Here is a 17,923-nt window from a genome sequence, read left to right on the forward strand (position 1 = left end):
TACGATCCACGTAGGTAGGCGAAACTACGCGTTTGTTCCTAAGAACAGGTTGGCAGGCGTTTCAGAATCGAGCTTCGCTACTGGACACGCTTTCCTATAAATATTTGCGGTTAATTGACAATATCGGTAGTTGTTGATCAGCGAACTAATGGCGACGGATTATGATAAATTGTTACTGCTACCGTTCCGTTTTTGTCGCTCAAACATCGTATTATCAATTAAACGTATAAATTGTCTTCACAGAATGTTCATTCGACGGTGTAATGGACACATGTTTCATTTTTGATAGACTTAATAGTTCACGAAACATTTCTAAAGTGTTGAAATGATTATTGTATGGCATATGCTTATTTTATTTATCATACTTTTCAATGCGAAGATTTCATGATTATTCGGATCATTGAACTCGATCTTCAGGCACGAGCCCACGCGCATTGAAAACCAGTTAAAAAGTGTGAATTTCCCTTTTACCCTTGTGCCTTTCGGTGCATGTATCGAGCTACAATTTTCAATCTCGTACCGTGCCTGCCTACGTACGTGTCAACTCGAGCGAACGAGCTTTCAACCTTTTATACCTAGACGCGATGCCAAAGCGGGTACCGCAAAATGCCCGCGTGGGCGTATACCTATACGTTCGCAATTTGATCTCGGCTCGCGATTCGCTGTGTTGCGTTGCGTTGGAAGCAAGTCGCAGAGCCATTTCGTTCTTGCATAACATAATACGCCCGGTAAATTGGCCCGGTGAAAAACTTCTTAATTCGTCTTGAAAAAGCTTTCAAAAAATTAATTCAATGGCAGAAGAATTTATTTACGAACGAAAGAAATTCAATTGAGGAATATTTTATTAAACGTGTGCACGTGATTCGTGAATACACAAAATTTCAGTAATTTTCGTCTGCGTTTAAAATGTGATGCGAACAGTTTTAATGTTGATTATGATTCGATTCGATGTCGAGATGATATAGGGGTTTATTCAATTAGGGAATGAATTTATTTGAATACAGGTGACGCGATTCTCTGTGAAACACTGGCCACGTAATTAATGCACTAATTTAAATTGAACGTGAAAATCGGGGACGGAAAAGTGTACCTAGGGGAACCAGTGAACGGGAAGCTTTTCATTATTTCGCATATTGCGGTACCCGTTATTCAACGTTTTAATTAGAATGGAAAATGTGACTTTGATGTTTTCGTTGATTGACATTTGTTCCGTGAAATGTGGCTTTCGATTCTGGCAATATTAATTATTTGCCAAGAGCCACTCGTCGTTGTGAACCTATGGTAACGTCGTTGTACGCGTTAACAGCGCGCTCTTAATTATATTCAAGATTATTAATTAGCAAAATAAACGTAACGATGTTGTTAAAAATGTGAAAACTATCATTGGTTGAATTAAAGTTATTATTGCAAGGTCTTATCTAGCAAGTACCAAGGTGCAGAAAGTGTCCTCGCGCTAATATCAAGAATGGCAATCGCCTACGCTGTGCGCGCTCAATGCGAGTAGCATAAACGCGGTTGCTACTTGATTGCATGCGTAGGCAGTAACCAGTTTTGGCGTGTAATGTTTAACAGCGTTTGTCAATGTCCAGAAACGTTTAAATGACACGTGCATCACATGATTGCAGCAGTAATAAATAATACAAAGTAGCTTTAAAAAAAAAAATATTTGCTTTCTCATATTTTTTTCATACTTCGATTCGAACTCTGCTTTTCTTCCATACGATTGCGAAAGGCCTGACTTATGCTTCTCGACTTGTCAAATGATTCAATTCGTACTGCGCCTAGTTGCATTGAGGATGAAATATGCGATTGATATTTAGAAGCTGACGACCAAGTTTGCAAAGGGAAAGGAGGCCGGGTACAACGCGGATTTGTTTTTGAGGTTCGTTAAATGGCCGCCGGTTTTTGCCGGCGGTGCTCGAGAATGATTACCGAGCATGCGACTCGGTAACAAGGAATTCCCTTGTATGCGCCACACGAGTCGCGGCACGGCCGCGGTTCAACGTCTCAATCGTTCGTTCACGAGGAAGACCACGCGGAGGAATGTCTAAACGATTTGACTTTACCAGAGGCACGTACGACGATGTCAACGATTTCTTGCGATTCGTTTATCGAACCACTTCCCGTAATGATACGCGCTTGTTACCCCATTTCCGTTTTTTGACCCGCCTTGGAATTTTCCTACACTTTTATGTTCCTCTCTCTGGCAACGCTCCATGGTATCGCGAGAACACCGTACATGATATTATAAACGTTTTGACAGTTCTAAGATATCTTGCTTGTCATTTAATCGTCGCATGGAAGGATGAAATATAAACACGTTGAATTGAGATTCATCTTATCTGGACGATACGCGTATGACTGCGATTCAGTAAACGAATCGGTCCTCGCTGAATAATTCATGTACGTCTCCGATCCGAACGTCTTGATTCACGATAAATGAATCTCTTCTTCCGTTTTTTTTTCTCTTCGCTCGACTCGCCGCGCAGAACGATAATGATCCGTAATCTCGATAATAACGGTCGACAGTGGCGGGAATGGTAATTTCCCGTGGCATTGACAGAGGGCAATCTTAAAAACTCAGAGGATCGACGAGTCGTTGACCGTTGCATCGCGATCGTTGCATCTACTAATCTCAAAATTCCGTTCAAGATAGGAAGAGTCGTTTCTTCGTTATTGGAATTGATCATTCTTGCTTTTCTTCCATCGAGACTTTGAATATTATAATAGAAAAGCGAGTAGTGTGTGTCAAATTGAATATTGAGACTAGTTTCATCAAAGATTTGTTCATCAATTCTGAAGAGCAGAATTATTCAAGGAATCCGAAAGTTTCACGGCGATGACCGTGCGTTCGGCTCGAGCTTATTGTTTTCCAACCCATGAAGATAATAATTATGCTACGCGTTCGTACCTGTTCCCCCTGTTCATTTATACGCGTCTATATAATTTCTTACAGTTGAACGAGAAACGAGAATTACAGACGATCATTATAGAGTTCCCGTGTAATCACGGGAAACGATCGTTTCCATTCGCATTCGTCATACGCAGCGCACCGTTTCATCCATAATTGCGTTATCATTGCCTTTCGTTGTCATTTTTTCCCCTTTTCTTTGTATGCCAAATTGCCTGCTGTCATTTGTACAATTTTTGATTCTGTCATTGCACCTTATGTGCATTATACTAGTAGTCGAACAGCTTTGTTATGTTTCACATGAGAATTCATTTATGCACATAGATAATTTAGTAACGTCTGTTGATTCATCGATGGATACGCGTTTCTATTTCTTTCATCAGGTTATTTTGCATGAAATGATACGTTGTAACTCATGCTGAAAGAATTGAACTGGTTGATTTCGATGCATGTAACTACAATTCTTTAATTTGGCGGAAAAACGAGCATACAAAGACGCGAATTCATAGCAATTTGCATTCCTTTTGTACCGTGGTGTCTCGTATGGTAAGACCGTATGGAAATTGCGAATTTCCTGTGTAATCACGTGCTACATTAAATCATTTCAGTCCTACTTGTTGCACTATTATGCTAACGATCACAACCGATTTTTTCCTCCATTCCCATGCAAAATCTCAGACCGATTGCTCGCGCATTTATTTAAAATTGATACGTTTATTACAGCGTACTGATTGAAAAACGTGAGTTTAATTATCAGATATGTGAAGTGCACGAGGAAAATTTTTTTCAATTTAATTCGTAGAAGTAGGAATTTATTTTAGGTAACAAATGTATAACGAAAACTTGAATATTCAAACAATTCAAGTGAACGATTAAACGAAAATGTGCTGCTGTAAGAGATTCGTGTACGGAATTTGTGACAAATATTTCTTTCACGCCCGACGAACGGGAACATTGACGGCATTCGAGGCGCGTTACCCTATCGAATTTTCCCAAATGCATTCGCTGAATACCGCTCTCATAGTTGATTGTTCGATCTCCTTTGGCAACGATCCTGCCGCCGCATCGAGGCGACCCGGTTGCATAGCTCGCGACACGAACGTGATTCACGTAACCCACTCCTTTGTAACCTGTTTTCGTGTACAGATTCCGCATCCTCTCCTCGTGTTAATTCTGCACCGGAAAACTTGTAACCGTGCAAGTTTTAGTTTATCCAACTGGTTCTGTCCACCGTCATTGAATAATTCATCTTTGTGCAAATGAATATAAAATAAATTTACATAGGATTTGTTATATTCAATTTTAAATTCTAGTAATATCTTGATGTCTGTATTCTTCAAGTAGAATTTACATAATAAAAATACTTAAAGTAGTCATAGTATGTAGAGAGAACAGTTATACGAAAATTAGTGCAATGATTATTAAAATATATTTAATTAAATAGAGCAGATATCCTCTGATTATCGAATTTTAAGAAATAACAAAATTACAGAAGGAACAATGAAATTATATAAAGTAAAAATGATACTCCCCTCAGTATTTATATGTTTACCCAAAAGTCGATATCATGGAATAATCGTTTCTCTTTTTTACCATTACAAATGCAGACCATTGTTGGTTATACAACAATCAAGGTATTATGGCATTGTTTGGTGTACGGTGTTCCTTTTGGATTCTTTGAATATTCTTGACGAGGCAGACCGTGGCGTGGCTTTTGATCCTCAGGTTGAAGGGTCGAAGCCACGCGGTGATTCAGTTGTTTCTTGCCTCCGTGATCGGTCGATTCTTACCAAACCGGTCCTGACGAACGGGGTCCTGGAACGATCCAGAGAGGATGTAAAGGAGCGGGTTACGGCACGGAAAGAAAACAAGCCTGTTCGAGGTTCGTTTGACGTCACGGGGTCAATATCATCCGACTGGGCAAACATATAAAAGTCCTTTCGAATAACATATCAGTCGTTTCCTCAATGATCCGCGGTATGAAAATGCAGCAGGTATTAAAACGATTTCGGGAATTAAAAAAAACAGTACTTTGATTTTCTACTTCTTCTCATTAACACTTACACGATATAAAATTGCAATACGTATTACATTAATTTTGAAAAATTGAAAGAAGTAGTAAATAACGTTTACATAAGTACTTTAATCACTCGCAACATCGCTCTGAACGCAGGAGTTAAAATTTCTCATTAACCCGACTCGGTATCAGAGAATCTGAACGGCAATTCCCGAAATCATTGCACCCCGTTAACGGGATGGGCGCGTCATCATGGAGGGCGCGGTGTTCGCCGGGAGTCATCATCAGGAGGAAGGGTAGCGATCGATAACGTGCAGGACGACGGCGACGGTGCGCGATTCTAAATTATCGGATCGTTCCGCGCGCTCTTTGATCCAGGACTCGTTACCGACAAGTTCGTTGTCCTACTTTCAACCCTCTCTTCGCTTCTGCGAGTCTCCTCGAGGCTGGCCCTTACCCTTTTCATTCAGCAATGGGACCGAACATCTCGCAAGTAATAATTCCATCGCAATTTCCAAATCGGTCAATGATTTTCAATGAGATCACAAAAGAATCCGCATAATTCAAGGTAAAATCCTTGTTTCAAAAATTATATCGACGAAAAATGAATTCCTGTGATGAAAATTTGTTGAACACATTGAATTCGGTTCCATCTCTACTCTGATCAACAACAGAGAATCATAAGGGAGAGAGAGAGAGAGAGAGAGAGGAAGGGAGGGTGGAAAAGAGGTCGGACGGAAGGGGTGAGCCACCCCCGCGATCAATACGGTAATGACGCCCCCGCATCCCGCTATGTTACTATGCTAAGCGTTTCGCTGTTTTATGCCCGCGAATATGCCGCGCTCTGGGAATCTCCGAGCTCTTTGAACCGCGATTTCAACCCGGCCTTATCGAGCCGACCCCACCCCGGGTCCCTCACCTTTTGCAGCTTCTTCCTTTCGGAGTCAATGGCGTCGATACGCCCTCTCACTCACCGAAGCATCGCTTTTCGATATCGGGCAGGCCGGTTGAAGCTTGAAAGGAGACTCGCGCAGGGAATCCGTCGTTGATTAATTAAAGTTGAGTACTATGTAAGAGGCGCGAAGCCTCCTCTCACCTCGCGCGTTTGCATTATTTATGCCGCGAGCCGCTCGTGAGAAGAGTCGTCGATTCGAGAGATTCTAATCGGTCCCCAGCATTGTGCATCGCCGTGCTCTGCGGCTGGTGAATAATAATTTGAAACGCGACCGTGTGGGTGGTGGTGGTGGTGGTGGTGGTGGTGTTTGTTTACGCGCTCCTCCACATGTTCGTTAACGTCTGCGGTGGGAAGTAATTAGAAGGATCCGTTTGCATGCGCGACTGATATGAAAATGAGCCGTTCATCCTTCTCAAATTATACAAACCACATTCATTCGAATGTACGTCACTAGTCGGCTTTTGTTATGTAAATGATTCAACAGGAATCAGCTGGGAATAGCAGATAGTGCGTTTGACATTTTAGAAGAATCCAATTTCCGAAAACTGCCTTATGCTAAGAACCCGGGTTCGTCCTCCGCGACCACACACATACACCGGCAACGAATTCCGGCGTAATTTTCATAGCTTTCGGCGAGGCAGGTGATATTTTATCTGCGGATGGCGCAGCGCGGGAGATACGCGTCACGCGAGCTTCATCCCCGGCAAATTGGCCCGGGTAAAAATGCGCCCGCTTGATCAACATTTACCAAACGAGGCTCGCGTTAATGCCCCCCGGCTTCCGACTTCCCATTTCGGGTCGAGAGCCTCCCGCCGGTGACTCAGTTCGCTGTTCGGCTACGCGAACGATAAAGCGTCTCTCCTTTTTACGGGCAATGAGGCGAAAAATTGCTGACCTCCTCTTCCTCTGCCGGCGTCCCCGTCCTCACACGATTTTCCAATAACTCGTTTACCATCGCGTCGCCACCCTCTCTACGCGTTTCGAAAGTCTCGTCACGTGAACGACCCTTCAATCGCTGATACGCTGCTTTTATACGCACCGACGTTCGCATACGCACACTCGTTTAATACACCGTTTGTATGTTACTTAGGCGTCAGTAAAATTACTATGGCTTTTCAAAAAAATTGCAGACACGTTTATATTGACATTGATAGGGAGAACGGAAGGGTCGCATCCTGCAGATAATTGAACGTTTCATTATTATTTTATTTGACTCGCTGTTGGTCCGTCGTTTAAATTTGGGATTAGACAACGGGTTCCCGGTCCTTAGAGAACGGAAGGTCATGGTCGCGAAGAACTATCCCCGAAGTAGGTCTGGAGCACGGCTCGGGGCGAGCGAGAAACCCGGCACCCATTCACCGGTAACGAGCCGGACAGAGACAGCCGGTTAGTTCGAGTTAATTTTCCGGCGGCTCGCGTTCATCGAGCGTCGTCGCCCGTGGAAAGCGGAACCCACGGGGGGCGGGAGGGGGGTTGGTTCGTGAGGGGGTAGAGGACGAAGGGTGATTAGCAGAGTCCGCATGCGCGCTACCGCCGCCGGTAGAGCTAAGACCGGTGGCGAGGCGCGACCCGACCCGGAGCCCCCTTTTCCCGTTTGGGAGGGATGACCGAGGGAACGGGTCGCGTTGGGACGGGACGGAGAGGGCGGGTGTCCCAGCCGGGGATAGAGGGAGAGGAGGAAGCAAATTAATACGGGCGAGCAAGAGGGTCCAGCTAACGAACGAACCGACGCCAAGTCTAGTGCCGACCAGCGCCGCGACGCCTTGCAATCTGGCTCTCTCTCTGGCTTCTTCTTCTCTTCTCTCTGCGCGTCTCGCCGGTGGTTTTTGCGACAGGGAATTCCTTTTGTTCTGACCGTGCCGATTGGATATCGTATCGTATCGTATTGTGCACACGTAGAGCTGGAAAGATGGGTGGAGGCAAGTGGAAACCGGATCTAATTAGCTATTCTCTGACGCGTAGGTCTGTCAATCAGTAAGTTACAATGTAAGTTTAACTTCCGTTTTCAAGAGGATATGCAGTTGCCACTAGGTGGCTACGAGGTTCGATCGAACCTCGTGTCGTATAGAAATTTGTGAAGGTACAAACGCTCCGAATCGTCGGTCAGTTTATTAAGTGGTGTACAGGCGGGAATCGGAAGTGACGATAAAATAGTGCCAGTCAAGATTCCTATGAATAGCGAAGTATGAAAGTTAGCCATCTTTCCAGCTCTTTGGTATATTCTCTCAACGACTCAATCGTTTTGTTCAGCGTTGGAATAGGATGAGAGTGTGCACGGTTCGTAGCGGATCAATCGTTTTAATTGCCTAGGGAAAGAGTGAAGTGTGAACGGCTGTCGACTAATTTTCGCTGAAGGTTTTCCCGTTCTTGTGATCTTCATTTGCAAGCGATATTCCATATTCGAATCGCTACGTTCTATCACCGAGTCATATCAATTAGAATTTAAATCCTGGATAGTTAGGTAGATTTATTTATTCGGGAACGAGTTGGATGCGGCCATTGCGCATTAAAAATTCGCGGAATGGCGACGAACGCGACTGTCGACGAACGGTTTGCGATGAACTCGGCGTTAATTAGTCGATCCCTCACTTCGATAGCGTGATTAACACCGGTCTGCCCATTCCAGTGGCCTGGCCCCGCCCCGAACAATGTGTTTCCTTCTTGTGGCACCGCCATTTTGCCGGTTTACACCTCCCAAGATCGCAATCGGCGGCTAATTTCCGCGTGGTCACACGGGAGAATTGCCAACGAGAACGAGGAACAAAGTACAATACGTAGTAGCACTCGACGGTGATCGTGCCGATTACTTTTTCCATTGTTGTCCGCTCGTCGCACCGATTCGTTCCTCGATTTGCATATCCGCGTGCGTGTTACCGTTCCCTTTTGATAACGGTGCATTCTAAGTACGCTCGACAAAGACTGCGTACACCATTGCCTGCATTTCCCCGCGATACGTCCAACGCTAATTGATAATATCGTCAATTACGATAGTTTATTTGTTCTTTGTATGCATACGCACTCGTGTACCGGAATGAATTATTTAACAACAAACGTTAAATATGAACGATACGTAAGTTTAACGTTACGTTTTCAGTAAGGTAAATATAAATTGTCGTTTAATCGACTCTCTCCTTTGACGCAATTGAAGAAGAGAACTGAGAGGAAGAGCCACCCTAACGTCTCATTTTAATTAAACGAAATTCCGGGCGCAACAAAGGGCGGCAAGCCGGTCGGATAATTCGTAAGGGCAGATACGTAGTTCCTGGTTGGCCGGGTTCATAGAGAGATGGCCCGCTCTCTGGTGGCGTCTGCGAAGGAGGAACCGGTTCTCCAGCTTCTACCCCAGGGTAGTGACTAGGCGGCGGAGCGGGGGATGCGGACGAGAGACGCGGAGCTAGAGAGAGCGACGCGACGTCGAACCGGGGCGAAAAAGGGACGACGGAAAGAAAAGGGAAAGAGATGTGCGCGCGGGGGTGGACGGAGAGACGAGTAGTGGGATCGATAAAGGGAGTGTCGGCACGAGTACGGGGCAGAACGCCGCGAGGGTGGCCCTTACCCTAAACGAGCACCTCGTGATCCTAAACTCGATCTAAGAAATCTCACTGACTAAGAAACGATCGAGGGAAACTTTACTTGATTCATGATTCTGTTTAAGTCATTTGCATCGTACATGGCTGGCCATACAAGTTAATACAATAATTTGTATGATAATTGTTGTAATACTTATGGTATTTGATGCAAGGTTTCATACGATGATTGAAATAATAATTCATATGGTAATTAATACTATTGTACAATACAATAGTTGATATAGTGACTAGAGCTACGATGTTAATACAAGTCATAATACTTACAGTAAACCAAGCTACGAATGCAATTTTTTAAGGCAGCAGTAAAGCATTTGTTTCGATAATAAAATGTTACAACTTCTTGTGAGTCGTCGCGCACGTTTCATTATCGTTTAATAATATTACGAGGAAATAAAATTTCTTTTATCATAAGAAATATTCGCGCATTCCAATGTCCAGTCAAATTACCTTTGGACATCGACAATCTTTATTTCTGATAGTTACTGCCATGTTTCAGTTTCAACCTTGATATTGCAATACGTATTGTATCGTCAACGTTTAATCAAATCGATGAAAGCGTTTCGTAATTATGAGCGCAATAAAACGTAAGAATGCAGGATTCATCCCCCGGAGAGAGTGGAACCAATCTGGTTCGTTTCGCAAACGAAACACGGCGGAAAGCACTCGCGCAAGATTGTCCCAGTTGTCGCGTACGGATTTTACAATCCGGATTCCAGGAGTTCTAAGGGAACGGGTTTATAGCGACACGCGGTTTATTGCGTTTCTTGCCGCGAATATGATTGCGACGCGTCGGAACGGCAGCACTCGGGGAATTCGAACTTTGTTATTGCGGGCCGGCGATTAGGTCGCTCGTCCATCTTTTAAACGTGCGATCGTTACCTTGATCTCGCCGAGCAGCTCGCGTAATTTTCATAGTTGTTACGCCGCGATCGCTGCCGACGATTATATTTCACCGGCATATATGTATGCACACAGCCTGGTTACGTCATCGCGGATCCCTCGTTTGACCAGGCACCGCTATTCATTAATGTCTTTTAAATAAATTTATTGTACCATAAAACCGGTCGGCCGTTTTCCACGCGTAAATCAGCAACGTTCCCGCGCTCAGACTTTTGCTTCGTGCGGCTCAACCCTTTCTGCAATTCATACGTAAGCATCGTTCCAGAGTCTTTTATTTTTTCCGCAATATTCTTTACCAACCTTGGGAAAAATAATACGGATTTTCATTATCATATAAATTAGACTGTAGAAATTATAAAGATCAGTACAATTTTTTAAGTATTTATTACATAGAAATGTTGGTATTACAATATTTTAAGATAGACAATGTGAAAGCATTTATCTCAAGCTCTTTTGACAAAGTGTCTCCCAGACATATTTTCACGTATACACGGAACGGCCTAACGGTAGACACGAGGAAGAAAAGGGAGTCTCCTCAGACGCATCCCCTCCCGGTTTATAATATCATACACCGTCCTCGAAATAATGCTTCCAGCAGCTCGTGCTCCCGCGGCGCTGGGACCTCCATTCTGCTCCTCTCGTCTCGCCTCTTCCTCCTTCTCATCTATCAACAGTTTTCTTTTCCCTCCGCCCTTCCCCTGCTCGCTTTTCCGGGCAAGATTTATGAAATGGTACTTTGTACAGTTCCATTTTAGATTTACTCGCCTTGGGGCGAGCCCCAGCGTCGCTTCCTCCTCGTCTTATTCCGAAAGTTTCTTCAAGAATCCAGTCACGCTTCCACGGCTTCCAGATTTTATGCTTGTTTAGCGAACTGTATCTATGCGCTGTCTTGTAATTAGTACCATGCAAGAGTAATGACTCCGTATATTTAGTACATTGATTTAATTAATGAGACGCGTCAAGTATTAAAATTTCTACGTTCGCACGTATCGAAACTTTTCTGAAATTAATCCTCTCTCTCTCGGAAAAAATGCGATCAGAATTTTTCTTTCATTCTGTTTGGAACCGAGTTCGACACTCGCGATTATTTACAAGTCGGATGACGCTGACTTAATTAATTTTATGTAAAAATATGTCCCCGAGTCGGTTCGACGAGCGGAACATGCGTGTACAACGCAGTCAGGCACGCACGGGTGGGCTAGGTGGAAAACGTGTTTGATAAAGTGTTACCCGATGAACGCGCACCTGCTGCGATATTTTGCACGCGCCTCTCTTCGAGACCTGTGCATACTTCAAAGTCGCGCTACGTACTTTTTCTCAGGCCTGCACGCGCGTGAATTAATTCCGCACGCGTTCGAGTTTATGTATAATAAAACTATTCAACAAAGTAACCGATATACGTAGCTGATTGCTCTTTCCATTTTTCGCATTTTTCACACAATTCTATAATAATTATTATTATGTGTCAGCCAACAAATGTCGAAATAAACTTTAAAATAAATATAATAGGCAATTAGGTTGCACGTACAATTTTATATAAAAACTTAATGTAATTTCCAATCCGTATCAGATAATTCTTATGCTTGCATACGATAAACGTATCCTTAATAATACGAACTGCACTTTTAGTGCCACTTCTTCCAATTCATTTATTTTCTGTTCACGCGACTCGCCAGATAAGTATTCCTCCTGGCCCTTGTTCTTCAGCCTTTTTTTTTTTATCGTTTCTCGTTTTCAAACTGGCTTTTTTCACCACGGCCTTCCACCTGTCGCCTGCACGGCCGAAACTCGCTTGGTTTTATCGTCCCGCGGACATTCTTCCGGCTCGGCGATAAAGCATCGTTCTCTGCAATTTTTATCGCGACGTGATCCCGGCAAATTCGCGCGAATCGGTCAGAAACTGGTTCCGCGGTTCGTTCACCTGAACTCTGCTCCACAAAAACGTAGCCAACAATATTTCTTTAAAACCGATTTTATTGTATCTACAATATATCACAGATCATACAAGATGAATCAAGAAATATTAAATAATAATAAATAATAACTTGTTGTTTAACAGTTTTATTACAATATATAGATAAATATGTTCTTTCGTATGTGAACGAAATTTTGTGTCAGGCCTTCTAATAAAGTCAGTGTACTGGACTTTAAATAAGACACGTCTAAAAATAATGTTCATCTGGGAACATTGTAGATATTCATACAGAAATGAATATAAATCATCTATATAATTACGAACTATACAAAATCCAGGTTATTAAGATTTGCAGTTCACACGTTTCACTTTCCAGGCTGTCGAGTAAATTACTATTTAGCGCACGTAAACATCGAGAGGAGGTCTGTGTTTCGGACAGCCGAACAACCAGTAAATCATATTTGTACCCAGCGTGGCGTTAAACGTTTCGTTTCTTCAGTCCGCGAGTGGACACCGTCCGTTTACGATTCCCTGCTCGTTCGCAATAAAGATTCATGAGGACAGGGCGAAGCAGCAGACGCGCGGTTTCGTAAATTTCGCAGGTTGATTCGCCCGGGGAACAAGAATAGATCAAAGCGTCGCGATGGACCGAGAGCGGCCGCGTGGAGACGCACAGTTCAGATTTATCGCAACGCGGTAGACTGGTCGTCGCCCGGGTTTAATGACAGACCGCGAAAACTGGGACGTTTGGCATATCGGTGACGTAGCTACGTCTTAAGAATTCAGAAGCCACTGACGAACGAGTAGAAATAAGCTACGCCGTTGCGTCTTGCATAAAATCATCTGAACCGATAGCAGATGTATCCATTGTTTTGAAGTTGAAAAAATGATGTTCGAAAGACATGGTGGAATTCATGATACATGCGATCATATTAAATTATTTAATTCTAATCGAATTCATTTTCACTTATATATAAATATTGCAAAATTATTCTTATCTCACTTATCGAAGTCTGTAAGAACCAGATTGGAACCAGATTGGATAATCAAAGGGATTAAGCATGCGGTGAACTCGTAAAGAGAATCCGTGGACTAGATTCGCGAGAAGCGCGTGAACACGCGCGATCTAACAAGATCAGGTAGCCGAGTGAGAAAAAGAAAACTGGGAAAACCAGTTGGTCGGCACCATTTTACCTTATCGTCCGGTACCATCTTCGGTGAGCCGAGGCACGCACGAAAATTGTCCGTGAACGCGTGCAGCCGTGAATGCGGACAGGGTTAACCGGAAGCGGGCCGCTTCCGAAACGGCGTGTAATTTTTCATGCAAAGACTCCGGGCCCAGGACGCGGTCGTTCCAGCCCGAAAACTTGTAATTTGTAGCGGTCGATGGTAGTCGCGGATCCACGCGTGCAACCTGCCCCTAGAGCTGACACGAGCGAGACTCGGCCCCGATAATTACCTCGTCAAGAACGCTTCCTTCCCTCGCAGCGATTCTCCGAGAGGACGAATCGTTAACGAGTCCGGTTCCTTATCTCCTCGAACGAATCAGGAAAAGAGTTTCGCTTTTCTCGCGGTCAATCCTTTCCCCAAGGAGGAAGTCGTTCGGTTTCTCAGAAATTGATTACCGCTCGCGGAAGACCGTTGGTTGGTCAAGATAAAAGATATTGAATGGACAAGTGTACAGACGGCTCCTTTATTCGTATTGTACGCGATAGTCTCGGAGATTAAAATAATAAATGGTATTATATACATCGGAAGATGTTGAACGTAGAGGATGTTGGAGGAAAAAGTGTCGAGGATCTGTTTTTTCCATTAAACTCTTAGAATAATAACTCTTATATCAACATCGTGTTACGCATCGCTGAGCGTAGATTATAATTATTGACATACAACAGCAAAACATAGTAGTCGTTTCCATCCAATAAGAATATGAATCATTTTTTTCCAGCATTTTTTTTTTAAATCTCTCACGACACGGGAAACTGATCCTTGAAAGAACGCTTGTAACTTACAATCTCGCCGGGTAACTCGTCTTGTCACAGGTATCAGAGCCGAGCCGCGTCTTCGATGATTACCTAACCCCTTCTTCCACTACTTTATACGCGTGTAACTCGACTACCGGTGGTGGTAACCGATAACGATAAATTGTCAGCGCGTGAAATTGTTGCTTTGCACTTAATTAACTAGTACCAAGGAAGTAGCGGCTAAAATACAGCGTGCCAGTTTATATCGCCGGCGTTCTAATCGATTTCGCAACGTTCAATGAAGTATGAAATTTCGTGCGATTCGCGTAAATACGGCTAATCGACGGTAGACTGTACTTTGTACGAGCGATAATTGTAATTTATACAAAAAAAAAATTACTGCTAATTATGATTAATATGATTGAAACGAAACGAGTGTTCATTTTTAAGTACAATACATTTGAACAATGTAGTTTTTTAAAAATTATTTCATTTGGATTGTCGAGTGATACAGGATTAATAGCTATCGTCATCTTTTAGTTAGTAACTGTTATGCAGCCTCTATATCTTTTCAACTGTATCATTGCGTTACACGAAGATATTGCCTATAATCTGTATTCGACAATAACACAGCGGTAAAGGAAAAGAGTGACGCGAAACGAATCACTACAATTTACTAATGGCGTCATTAAAAGGCCGTCGCATAAGTGGTCGCGTTATCGATTAAACGGTGAATTAAAGGCGAGGATCGTTGCTCTCGGATAATACGGTGCACCGTCCACAATCATTTCTCGTATCCTGTCGCGATCCCCAATAAGAAAAGACCGAGGCGCAGGCCTCGGACAGGTACGCCTATGTCGATCGTCGCAACCCGTTCTTCGCTGCGTATTTACAGCCGCGCATAAATCTGCAACGAGAAGTTTCGTTTGCGCTCTCCTCCTCTTTCTATTTCTGCATCGTGGAAGAACGGACACTTTACGACCGCCGGTCCAATTTGTTTCCGACTCCCCTCCCGTTACGCAAAAGAAACGTCGCGACGCCGTGCGTCTCGTTGCTCTTCTCCGGTCGTCGCCGCCGCGACGATATTCATTAACGTCGTCGAATGTCATCCCACTAAACACGACGACCCGGCAATAACCACGCGGTTCCGTTTAATTAATTCCACCCGGGCTCCACGTTATAACTTTTCATCCGTTAACGTCGCTAATGTTGCCCCGCGTATCGGGATTTACAATGATTTACCGCCCGGAAATTGTTCAAACTGGTATGGTAATACGAGGGTACCAATCATTATAAATTATGATACTTGCCAATGATATTTTGAACAAGAGACTTAGCACTTGTTTCCCACGGTCGTAGGTCCAAATTTCTGTTAGACGAAAATCAGCCGACCGCACGCAGTGTGCGCTTAGCTAATTGCAAGCTCATACATACGTTAGGTTGTACAAACATAATCCAGAGTCCCTGGCACAATCGATCTTACTAGAATTTAACAGAATACTTAAATAAAAATACTTCGAGTCTTTATTCTCTTATCGTGCCTCTCTTCTCTCTCTAAAACATTAGAATTGGCTATTCGACGTGTCTCTCCTTTTGTACGAGTATGCAGTATACTGTTACGGGTCAGCCTGAACGAGGGGGTTGACGGGCTAGACAAGGGAGCATGTGGAACGGAATAGAGAACAGGCTTACGTAGCATCGAGCTACAGAGACACGCTCGGGCGTAATTATACGTACATACATAGGTAGAAGGCAAGTCACGGTCGCACCTGCTCCTCGCGCTGACGTCCCATTGGACGGGAGAGCAACCGGTCAGCGTACGTAGGAACCCACGCCAGGGATCGGGATCGGATCGGTTATTGTTCTGTCCCTGTTCAGGACAGGCATCGCCCTATTGACTTCGTTAACACTCGATAGCTATCGAAAGGTGTTCCACGCGGCTCGGGGCTCGATCACTGTCACCGTGCTCGTCCCCGAGCGTTGCATGCACGCTTACGTATGCCCCGGCTATCCGCTTTCCCGGGGCCTGTCATCGTTAAGTCGAACCAGGCAAAGGTTAATAGCGTTTAAATTAGAGTTCCCGCGGTAACGACGACATTGTCGACGGGACGCCTGGCAATTTATCGGCGAGGCTCGTTTACGATCGCGCGGACCGCGGTAATATATCGATCGCTCTCGGCCTTTCGGATTCTTGGCCTGACTTGGCGTTACAGCGCGCAGCGGAACGTATCTACGCGCGTCGAATAAAGTTCGACCCGTTCGACTCAAGGAAGTTTGATATGGTGATTGGTGGCCGAGGAAGTGTCTCGGGGTGACGGGTTAATGGCACGCCTAGCGACCCCCGAGATTCCTTTGTACACTTTTTTCAAAGCTAGATGGATGAGCCACTCTACGCATGAGATAGATAACTATTTGAGCTTGATTTTTCCTATCGGTATTATTCATGCTATAAATAAGTCTAATCAATAGCGCGATGAATGATTAATTCTGACCCGTCGACAAATTTTTAAGGTAAACCTCTTACCGAAGATTAATTATGCTATTAAGAAATAGATATTTTTGCTATTCACCAGATAATCTAAGTGGTTTTATTTTAATTCTGATTTCAGGTAAGCCTGAGTGACGCGCTTTGGCCATTTCGTTCTACACGGTCGTTGAGGTCTTCACGTACGTTACACACAAACCGTTTTTGTTATTTTACTACTTCGTTAAACAATACGAACGAGAAGAGATTTTATTTTAAAATAAAAACGCGACCACACGTGGTTATCCGTTTTCAATTCAATCGGTTCGTTTAAAATCGCGGTGTAGGTACAGTTAGATAAATGAAAACCAATTAGCGCTTTATCCCGCATACGCATTGACTCACGAAACGACGTGCCACGGTTGCCTTCCTATGCGTTAACCATAAAAATAACCAGATGAAAAATATTTTTAATTTATACGCGCTTAATTCAACAATCAGTGAACAGTTATACAAAACTGCTTATTAATTTAAATGCTCGCCCGTTCGCAGCTTATCATTCCGCGGTCGAAACCGTAATTGTAACTGTATTATCATCAATCGAGTACGCACTTCCGCGTAAGGTGTATACTTAGATTTTATCTCCTCACATAGAATAATCTCATACATTTTTACCAATCGTATCCTGTTTTCCATAATAATTACGAAAATATCGATACTATCAGCGATTCGTCAGTCATCTTATTTCAAGCATTTTTTAACTGAATTCTATACATATATTCTATAAGAATGTTTTTTATTTAATCTCACCTACGCAGCGATCAATATTCATATACGACTTCGCGTCCAACAGTCGCAACGTGAAATCGTTTAAATAATTCATGCTTCCATAAAAAAACACACGTTCCTCGGTGTAATGTGAATGCTAATTATTTTTGTCCCAATTCCTTCGATCCGCGTTGCATTTTTCATTCATCCGCCTAACGAACAGCATAAGTGTAATTTACCGAAATGATTAATGGTCAGTACCGTTCGAACAGCTTATGAAAAAATCCTCAGGATACGCACGTTATTTGCAATTTCGATTATAATTTCTCACGTAGAATTGTTTTTTTTTTTACAATCCTTGTCGTACCTGCATCTAATTGGATTATCGAACAGTTGATACTTAGATACGAATAACAGTGCCATTGCGGCGAATTCGCTG

At 43.5% G+C, this 17,923-nt stretch overlaps 1 protein-coding gene and 1 long non-coding RNA gene across 2 annotated transcripts in view; both read left to right on the forward strand.

Moving 5' to 3' along the window:
• The window catches only part of MESR6 (misexpression suppressor of ras 6), a 517,920-nt gene that overhangs the window by 109,183 nt on the left and 390,814 nt on the right, over positions 1–17,923 (forward strand). The window lies entirely within an intron of this gene.
• Positions 7,635–17,923, forward strand: part of LOC113463903 (uncharacterized) — a 57,475-nt gene continuing 47,186 nt past the window's right edge. Inside the window, exons 1-2 of the long non-coding RNA XR_003388753.1 lie at positions 7,635–7,857; positions 16,862–16,919. This is a non-coding gene — a long non-coding RNA (uncharacterized LOC113463903). The remainder of the gene's footprint in view (positions 7,858–16,861; positions 16,920–17,923) is intronic.

The sequence above is a fragment of the Ceratina calcarata genome, unplaced genomic scaffold, assembly GCF_001652005.2.
Source record: "Ceratina calcarata isolate Rehan_Ccalc_2016 unplaced genomic scaffold, ASM165200v1 scaffold185.2, whole genome shotgun sequence".
Taxonomy (NCBI): Eukaryota; Metazoa; Arthropoda; class Insecta; order Hymenoptera; family Apidae; genus Ceratina; species Ceratina calcarata.